Source organism: Asparagus officinalis, chromosome 7 (genome assembly GCF_001876935.1).
Source record: "Asparagus officinalis chromosome 7, Aspof.V1, whole genome shotgun sequence".
Taxonomy (NCBI): domain Eukaryota; kingdom Viridiplantae; phylum Streptophyta; class Magnoliopsida; order Asparagales; family Asparagaceae; genus Asparagus; species Asparagus officinalis.
The window spans coordinates 137,552,265-137,563,330 of NC_033800.1; positions in this window are offsets into that span (position 1 = coordinate 137,552,265).

Genomic DNA, 11,066 nt, shown 5'->3' on the forward strand with positions numbered 1-11,066 from the left:
AACTACAAAATAAAATTGCAAGAATTAAATGCAAGAAATTAAATCTATTCTATAAGCATGAAATAAATCTAAGGCAAGAGGGTTCTAGCCTCTTGGCTATTTAACAAGAAAATAAAATCTAAACTACAAGCATAGAAATAAATCTACACTACTAAGCAATAAAAAGGAAATAAAAGAGAAAAAGGAAAGAAAATGCAAACCTCTAAATAATTCTTCATCTCCATCTTCATCATCCAACAAAGAGAAGAAATATTTAAAGTGGTGAAAAAATTATTATTATTAATTGCAACTAAAGTTATAATTTTGGAAGGCCTTCTCAATTAAGAGTAGCCCTCCTCTCCAAAAGGAGTTTACAAAATTTTCACACCTCTAACCCCTCACTCTCTACCCCTATTTATAGTAATCTTCAATGAATATGAACCATTGGATTTGTCTTGATCCCCAAGAAACAATCTTCACCTTTGAATTTGTTTTTTGTTCTTCTCTAGCCAACATAGGAGACCCATTTGATTTTTTTAAAAAATAAAAATCTATATTTGCAACAGTCAAAAGCCCAGTCCGGTCCTTAATCATCCAAGTCCACATTTCACCAAGTCCATGTGATTGTCTTGATTTCAAAATTAATTCTCCGGCCCATTGATGAAAATTCGGTCTTGATAATTGCTGCAGCCCAAATTCCAAGTCCGGTCCACTTTTGATTTTCATTTGTTGAAAATCAAAGGCTCCAAAAATCAAGTCCACATGATTTCCAAGCCAAAACAAATCCGGCCCATTGGAACTTTGTAGCCTTGTTCCCATTTGATTTCTTTTCCTTTTTTCTTTTTTTTTCTTTGTGATTCAAAACCGGTCCACAATGTGAAACTCAAAGGTGCAGCACTAAAGTCCACAATTCATTTTTGATTTTCAAAGAAAATCAAAATCCGGCCCACTTTTCAACATGTAGCAATCAACTTTGGTTTTGCAATCTTTTGCATAAAGGCCCACTTCATTCTAACTATTTGCATCCAAATCCAAATCCGGTTCCTTGCACACATGTGATTTTCGAAAATTAATTCTCTTATTTACTCAAGGGTCTTTGTTGAGAGATGGGATTTTTGGAATTTATTTTTTATTAACCTGCAATTAAAGATAAAAGCAATTATTAGTGCTGTATTTATTCATATAAAATAGATAATGAGGGTATAAAATTGTAATAAAATGTGATTATCAATTTGATAGGTTACACTTTTCTTAAATGGGTTGATAATCTATGCTTAATGTATTTAGCGCATACAACAAGCCTTTAAACCCCTAGGTTACCCTAGTGGACGAGTTGTAGTCTCGTGAGGGTTTGCAGTGAATATACCCACAAAATTCGGTCAACTTGCCAAATTAAAGAAGTCAGTAAATAACTAAATTCACTTGATAACTTTTAGATAATCTAATTGGAGCCAGTTATCACTCAAGAAAACATTTTTATATATAACTCTAAGGTATATTTTTAAGAAAATCTTCTCATTGTAGCAATACAAAACCAAGCCAAACTTAGAAATTTAATTCTAATTGTCACGCACAAAATATAAGAACCAAGTTTAATAATCTCTTAAAATCACCTTCTTCGTGGGATCGATATCTTTTTATACTATAACTTGATAAATTGTGCACTTGCAATTTTTGGTACATAATTATGTCGCATCAAGTTTTTGGCGCCGTTGCCGGGGAAGGTGCTAAAATAGGATTTTATTAACTTGATTCTTTAACTTGTGTATTTTTCTTGTGAAGGAACTGCTTGGAGCTTGAAAATCTTGGATTGAAGATCAAGAATTTGGAGCGTTGCTTTCGGGTAAGTCTTCTTTCTAGTTTTCAATTCCACCCTCTTTAGCTAGCTTCACAATTAGAGACAATTAGGATTTAAAAAAAAAAAAGATTTTATTTTTGTTGACCATAATAAAATCCATCTTTCACTTAGATATTAACTAACAAGATAATAAACTCAAACAATTTTCCCCTTCTCACTTTTGATTATTGTTGACCATAATTAAAAAATATAAAGATTTTCTTTTTACCATCCTTTTTAGTCGCTTTTAATTTCTAGGGTTGCATTTCATATAGTGTAGGAATTCACCAAAGTGATTGTAGCACTTGATTTGGCACACACTTAAAACATTCTTAAGGGCAAAACCCCAATCAAGATAAGGTAAGGGATTTCATCACCCTTTCCTTAGCCCACAAATCACTAATTCCTCACTTCACAAATCCAAGCCTTCTAAAACTCATTAGACGTTGGCCCCTAAGGATTCGAGCTCAATAAGGAACAAGAAATCCTTAAGTGAACGGTTTAAGTTTTCTCAGAATAGTTGGTGTCTAAGGCAAGGTTTAGGGGTTGCGTAAAGCGCTCCGCAAGGAAAGAGGTACTTAATTGATCTTTGATCACCCTCTAGTACTATCCTTACCTGGCTAACTACCTGGGTAAAACTTTGATCTTTTCACTGTAGGAATTTTTGGTTAGGAGCTGGTCTAGTGGAGTTAGGCTAAACCCTAGAGTTAGAGTTGATTGAAAAGTGATTGCCTTGATTTGTTTTAGTTAGGATTTTTCTTTTTCTTTATCTTCTCATATAAAAAAAAAACTAATTTTCTTTCTTTCCTTCCTTTAAAAAGAAAAAAAAATTAATTTTCTTAAAAAGAAAAAAAAAACTAATTTTCTTTCTTTCCTTAAAAGAAAAAAAAACTATTTCTTTCCTTCCTTTAAAAAGAAAAAAAAATTAATTTTCTTAAAAAGAAAAAAAAAACTAATTTTCTTTCTTTCCTTAAAAAGGGAAAAAAAAATTTTTTTTTTGGTGTATGCAATTTTGGGTTCGAGATAATTTTCATCGCTTAATCCGTGTTGAACCAATTCAAGAAATGGCAAATCAACCAGTTCTTCAGGATATGTGTTACCCCACCAGAAATGCAATTCCATCTTGCATAAGACTCCCCGAAGTAAATGGAGCAAATTTCGAGCTTAGACCGCATTTCATTAACATGCTTCCCAAATTCCTAGGTAATGAAACAGAAGATGCATATATATTTATCTCGGAATTTGAGGAAGTATGTATTATGATAAAAATGAGAGAATTAACCGAAGATGCGATTAAGCTTAGATTTATTCCATTTGCTCTAAAGGACAAAGCTAAAATGTACAGCTTACCGATAAATTCTATCTCAACTTGGGAGGAATTTGTCACCGTTTTTCTCAAGAAATTTTTCCCTATTCACAAAACGGTAAAGCTTAGGAACAGCATTCAGAATTTCAAAATTGTCCCGGGAGAGCCATTCTGGAAATACTTTGACCGATTTAAAGATCTTTTAATCCAATGTCCTCATCATGGTCTAGAAAAATGGCGATTGTGCCAAGTCATATATGAAGGATTGGACTATTCTTCAAAAACATCTTTAGAATCGATGTGTCAGGGAGATTTTATGAGAAAAAACGCCGATGAAGCTTGGGAATTCCTAGAGAGTCTATCCGAGAAAACAATGCAGTGGGAAAACTGTGATGACAGGGTTTCATCTGTTTCCCAATCTAAGTCTAGTGGTTTTTCCTTGGAGTCAAACATTGCGTCTGAAGCGAAGATGGCGACGATTATGCGGAGGTTAGAAGCCTTAGAAGTTAAGGAACGAGCTCCGGCTCAAATCAATCATATTTCTGCCCCGGGATGTCATAACTGTCAGTCTCCTACCCACGTTTCAGAGGAATGTCCTCTTCTAGGAAACAACCATGCTTTAGAACAGATGAACGCTGCATTCCAGCGCCCTAGAAATGATCCATTTTCTCCAACCTACAATCCAGGTTGGAGAAATCATCCCAATTTTGCTTGGAACCAAGGAAATTCTCATGGAAACCAAAACTTTATTCCCGCGTCAAACCAACAATTCCCTAGGGGAAACACTGTCCCATTCAACGCACCGAACAATTTTTCTAACCCACCTTTTCCAAACCAACATCCTCATCCTCACCAGCCTACAAATCAATCAAATTCCGATCATGACAAACGTTTGAGTGTCTTAGAAAAGGGTTTAGAAGCTATGATCAAAGCTTCTACACAAACTACCAACATGTTGACCCAATCATCCACCACTCTAAATTCATTCATGCAAACCACCGGCCAAGTGCTCAACTCGAACACACAAGCCATAGCCCGGTTAGAAACCCAACTTGGGCAATTAGCCGCTGCCGTGAGTGAGAGAGAAAAAGGAAAATTTCCAAGTCAACCTGTTGCAAACCCTAAAGACACTGGATCCAGTTCCAACAACCCAGCTCAACTGAATGCAATTCACACTCTGAGATCAGGAAAACAAATAGACAATCAGGTTAGAATGCCACCGGATCAAACCCCTTCTCCCATTCAAAACACTCCTTCCGATGAAGCAATTCCTTCCGATGACCAAAATGCTGAACTTGAGATTGAGCCTGATCTAGATAGGTATAGGCCCGTTGCCCCCTTTCCAGATAGACTCAAACCTAGGAAAAACTCCCCGCAGGTTGAGAAAATCCTAGAAACGTTTAAACAGGTCAAGATCAACATCCCTCTCCTAGATGCAATCGAACAAATTCCCTCTTATGCAAAGTTCTTGAAGGACTTATGCACTAAGAAAAGAACCACCAATGTCCCCAAGAAAGTCTTCTTAGCTGCCAACCTCAGTGAAATCTTTTCGAAACCAATGCCATTGAAATACAAGGACCCTGGTTGTCCCACAATTCCATGCGTCATAGGTAACACTCACATTGATAAGGCACTTCTAGACTTGGGAGCCAGCGTCAACCTCCTTCCTTATTCAGTCTATCAACAGCTAGGTGTAGGAGAACTTAAACCGACAAGATGCACTCTACAGTTAGCTGATAGATCTGTAAAAATTCCCAAAGGAGAGGTAGAGGATGTTCTGATCAAAGTTGGAGAGTTCATTTTCCCTGTTGATTTTATTGTCTTGGAAACGCAGCCCGTTTCCAATCTCAAAAGTCAAATCCCCGTCATTCTAGGAAGACCGTTCTTAGCCACCTCAAATGCTTTGATAAACTGTAGAACCGGTCAGATGAAACTATCTTTTGGGAATATGACTGTTGACCTCAATATCTTCAACTTAGGGAGACAGCCTAGTGATCCATCTGATGAACCCATGGAAGTGAATTTCATTCAAGGAATATCCAGTGAACAACAAGAGGGAGAGTGTGAGTCTGATTCAAATGCATCTGATTTAATGATTGAGGAGCTTTCTGATGACGAACTTGAGATAGAACCGCTGGTCAATCATGTTTTTGCTGTTGGCTGGCAACGAGAACCTTTAGAGATAGAACCCCGAGTCCAGCTTCGCCCATCTGTGGAGGAACCCCCTAAGTTAGAGCTCAAACCTCTACCCGAAAATCTAGAGTATGCCTACTTAGGGGAGAACGAGTCTTTACCAGTTATCATTTCTTCTGAGTTGACTACCGGTCAAAAGGAAGCTCTCTTAGCTGTTTTAAGAGAGAATAGGGAAGCCATTGGATGGACCATGGCTGATATCAAAGGGATTAGTCCAACCATTGTTCAACACCGAATCCATTTGATAGATGATGCCAAACCTACTAGAGATGCTCAACGTAGGTTAAACCCAGTGATGAAAGAAGCCGTTAGGAAAGACATTCTGAAATGTCTCGATCATGGGATCATTTATCCCATTTCTGATAGTTCATGGGTGAGTCCAGTCCAAGTTGTTCCAAAGAAATCTGGGATCACCGTGATCCAAAATGAGGCTAATGAGCTGATTCCCACTCGGATCCAAACTGGATGGCGAGTCTGTATTGACTACCGAAAGCTCAACTTAGCCACTAGGAAAGATCACTTCCCTCTTCCTTTCATTGACCAAATGTTAGAGCGTTTAGCAGGACACGAGTTCTACTGTTTCCTGGATGGATATTCAGGTTACAATCAAATCCCTATCGCTCAGTTTTTGGTTAGGAGCTGGTCTAGCTGAGTTAGGCTTAACCCTAGAGTTAGCATGATTGAAAAGTGATTGTTTTTTATTTGTTTTTCCTTTTTCTTCAAAAAAAACTAACTTTTATTTTTCCAAAACAAAAAAAAATTATATAAAAAGTAATTGTTTTTGGTGCATGCAAAACGTGGATTAGGGACAATACACATCAACAAATTCATTTTGAACAAATGGCTAATCCACAAGTTTTTCAAAATTTATGTTATCCCAATAGGATTGAAATTTCCAATGAAGTCCGGGAGTTTGTAGAGAGTCCATATCAGTATTCGGTAAATGATCCATTTTTTCCAACCTACAACCCAGGTTGGGCAAGTTACACAAACATTGCATGGAATCAGGGAAACCACTCCGAAACTCAAAACTTCACTCCCTCTTTGACCCAACATTTTCCTAGGGAAAACACAGTTCCTTTCAATTCTCATCCACAATTTCAACAACCCAATCTGTCACATCAAAATCAGTCTCCTCATCATCAAGTTGTAACTCACACTCCTCTTGATACAGATCATGATGAACGTCTCAATTTTTTGGAAAAAGGTTTTGAAATCATTATTAAGGCCTCCACACTAGCCACGGATATGTTAACTCAAACATCCTACACGATGAACTCCTTTATGCAATCAACCGAACTCATACTTAACTCTAACACTCAAGCCCTAGCTAGATTAGAAACCCATATTGATCAACTAGCTAGTGCCATAAGTGAAGTAGAGGAAGGAGAAATTCTGAGTCAACCCGTGGTCAATCCTAAGGACACTCAAATGAATGCACTACAGTCAGGAAAACAGGTCGATAATCAGGAAAGAACACCTTTAAGCCAAATTCTTGTTCCAATTCATTCTTCCCCTGATAATTCAATTCAGGAAAGACCGAGGGAAGAAGAAGAAGAGTCAGATCTAAGTTTTGAGGAAATTTTCGGTGAGGAGCTAAAAATATTAGGAGAAGCAGATCGGGTTTGTCAAAATAAAGAAACTGTGTTGGACAATTGCTGTTTTGAACTGAATTTTGAAAAACTCTTTCTTGATGAACTAAGATTTTTGGAAAATAAACAACAACCAAATTTTTACACATCAACCATGAATCTTGGGGTTGAGAAAATTGTTAAAGAAAAATTGGTTGTTAGAGAACAAACATTCACAAATCAAGAATCTAAGTCCAATATGCATGACACCAATAATACCTACCTTCCATTGCCACAAAAATCATTGAACACCCCGGAATGCTTAGAATTTCAGCACATTGTTGATTATATCATGTTGAATTTATTTAAAATCCGTGGGAGAATTTTCAGCAATAAGGTAGGATTCAATGTAGAACATGAACTCTTCATGTTGAATATTTCATTCTACATTGTTTATTTTGTTTATTTCATTCTACATTGTTTATTTTGTTTTCAAAAAAAGAAAAAAGAAAAAAAAAGAGAAAAAAAAAGAAAAAAAAAGAAAAGAATAAATGTTTGATTTCCTCCTCCTCAGACCAAAGGTAATTGCAGATTTTTATCAGCGAACCAAATGTAAGTGCTTCACTTCTTATCTGCTTTACTTTATGCATCATAGAGTTTGCATTGAGGACAATGCAAAATTTAGGTGTGGGGGTGGGAATTAGTTATTTTTTTCTCTTTATTTTACAATTTTAGTGCATTTTTGTCATTTTTTTTCTTTTCCTTAAAAAAAATTATATCGTCACTTGCCAAATTGATAGAGTTATGTAATAATTGATTTATTTGATAAATTTGAAATTTTCTAATCCCTAGTTGGTTATTTACTTAAGTTTACTTTTTATGATAACTCTAAATAAATTTTTTTTAAGAAATGATTTTCAAAGTAGTATATTTTACTTAAGCCTTAACTTGGACTTTTATTTAAAATAATGAAATTTTTGCATGCTTAACTTAGAGTTGAAAATAATTTTTTCAAAGTGTCTTGATTTACATATTTTTTTCAAAATATATATACATACAAAAAAAAATTGCAAAAGAAGAGTGCGAAAAATGGGCACCAAAAAGAAAAAAAAAACTCTTTAATTCAAGGTGATTCTATCTTATTAAGCCTAAGCTGACCGAGTAATTAAGCCCAAGGAGTATTTCCATACTTAATGACCTAAGCCCATTTGGGTTGGGATCCATTGGCCCAAAACTCGTTAAATGGTCACTTAGAAAGCCCGTTAAAGTAGAAAAAATCACCAAGAAATAAAGAGTTAAAAAAAACTAATAAATGTTTTATAGTTGTATATATGGTCTTGGAAAATATTTTAAATCAAGCAACTTGAAAATTATTTAAAACAAAGAGTTAGCATGTTCTTTTCAAAACTTTTAAATTAAATTTCTAAGTTTGGCTTGGTTTTGTATTGCTACAATGAGAAGATTTTCTTAAAAATATACCTTAGAGTTATATATAAAAATGTTTTCTTGAGTGATAACTGGCTCCAATTAGATTATCTAAAAGTTATCAAGTGAATTTAGTTATTTACTGACTTCTTTAATTTGGCAAGTTGACCGAATTTTGTGGGTATATTCACTGCAAACCCTCACGAGACTACAACTCGTCCACTAGGGTAACCTAGGGGTTTAAAGGCTTGTTGTATGCGCTAAATACAACCGCGATTCCTGCGAAAGTGAGTTAGGATTTTCTTTTTATTTTCTTTGCTAGAGGACTAGCAAAAGTTTAGGTGTGGGGGTATTTGATAATCACATTTTATTACAATTTTATATCCTCATTATCTATTTTACATGAATAAATATACCATTAATAATTGTTGTTAGATTAGTTTGCACATAAATGAATGGAAATATAAATAAATATTATTAAATGTAAAAACCCCTTAAAAATCTCTCTTCTCTATTTTGTAGCATTTTAGAAGCCCATGAAGCAAAAGCTTAAAAGAGGAAAAGATTTTGAAAGCCCAAAGCTCATCAAAAATTTGATTACAACCTTGCATTGGGTCGAATTTAGCTTGAAGGATGAACTCAAAGAAGACCGGACTTGGTTTGAAATTTTGGTTGCTGCAGCTGGATATCAAATTGGGCCGAAATTTTGGTTGCTTGCAATTTGTTGCTGCAGCTCTTCAAATTGGACCGGACATGTCATTTTCCTCAAATAAATGATAGGCTGCGGATAAGGAATCGGACTTGGACTTGAATTGATTTTTTAAAATCACAGCAAAGAGTTGGGCCGAAATTGTGATTGGACTTGGCTTGGACATTCATTTGAGTTGGGCCGAAACGGTGACTTGGACTTCCATTTTTTGTTTGAAAATTAATACAAAAGTGGGCCGGATTTGTTTAAAAAAAAATCAAATGAAAACTTCATGAAGAGAACCGGACTTGGATGGCTTTGCTACAGAGAATTAATGTAAAATCACACACATGATAGACCGGACTTGGGCTTGGAATTTGCAAGAAAATTCTTTTGAAAATCAAATGAACATGGGCTCAAGAATTGGATTTTGATTTTCTTTTGAAAATCAAATAAATCAAAGGTGGAGATTGTTGCTTGGGGCTCAAGACAAATCCAATGGCTCATATTCATTGAAGATTACTATAAATAGGGGTAGAGAGTGAGGGGTTAGAGGTGTGAAAATTTTGTAAACTCCTTTTGGAGAGGAGGGCTACTCTTAATTGAGAAGGCCTTCCAAAAATTGTAACTTTAGTTGCAATTAATAAAAATAATTTTTTCCTCTTTAAATTTGTTCTTTCTCCTCTTGTTGAATGATGAGGATGGAGATGAAGAGCAATTTGAAGGTTTGCATTTCTTTTCTCTTTTATTTCTTTTTAGTAATTTCTTTATTATTGCTTATTAGTTAGATTTAAATTCATGCTTGTAGTGTAGATTTATTTTCTTGTCTTTTTTATTTCTTTTTGCACTTTAATTTGTAGAGTAGATTTATTTTTCTTGCATTTAATTTCTGCAATTTATTTTGTAGTTTAGATTTTTATTTTCTTTGTAATTAGATTTATTTCTTGTTCATAGTTTAGATTTTTCTTTTCTTTTTATTTTTGTAATTAGTTCTTTTTCTTGTTTTTATTTCTTAAAGATGTGAATTTAATTCTTGTAGGAAGTTTAGAATTATATGAAACTAGTCTAATTTCCTTTATATTGTATGAATTATTCTCTTGTACTTAAAATGTTCATGTTTAGGATAATCAACTAGAGAACTAATCGGTAGAAGAAGAATTTGATAATCTATGCTTTCCTTAAATGGTTTGATAGGTTATGCTTATGAATTCTAGGATTATTATCATGTTGTTGTTCTTATCATGAATAGTGATTTTAACTTAGATGATAATTTGATAGGTTACACTTTCCTTAAATGGTTTGATAATCTATGCTTAATAAATCTAAGTTGAAATATGATAAAAAGAGAATAGTTTATATTTTGTAATTGAAATTGGTTAGTGGATTATATTCTAGATTTCTTACCTCTTTTGAATCCTCCATCTTGACTTTCTTAAATTTTCTTTTCATTCTTAGTTTTATTTCTTGATTTTATTAATTCATATTTCTTGCCTTATGATTTCATTTATTCTTTAATTCTTCCTTCTCTCCTCTAAAATTCAATTCATTATCTTTTGCATATATTCACAAAAATCACTCATCAAAATCACACTTATTCTTTATTCCTAATTGTCACGCACAAAATATAAGAGCCAAGTTTAATAATCTCTTAAAATCACCTTCCTCGTGAGATCGATATCTTTTTATACTATAACTTGATAAATTGTGCACTTGCAATTTTTGGTACATAATTATATCGCATCAATATCCCTACCTATGTACATGCATTCTTGAATTAATATTTGTGTAGATGTGATGATGATAATAGTAGCGGAGAAATGAAGGCTACGACATATGTTGGAGATAAGAAGAGCCCCGCTCCTCCGGCTCCTCAATCATCTAAAGTCGTAAACGACGTCAATTATCTATGCTTTGAGAACTAAAGTATATCAAAAGTTTCAGATTGTCTACTGCTTTGAGATTTGAAATATATCGGAAGTTTCAGATACGGCTGCACCCACCAGTGTGCTCTACGTGTATTTATGTAGAGACTATGAGCGTTGGTGAAACATCTATAACCATTGATCT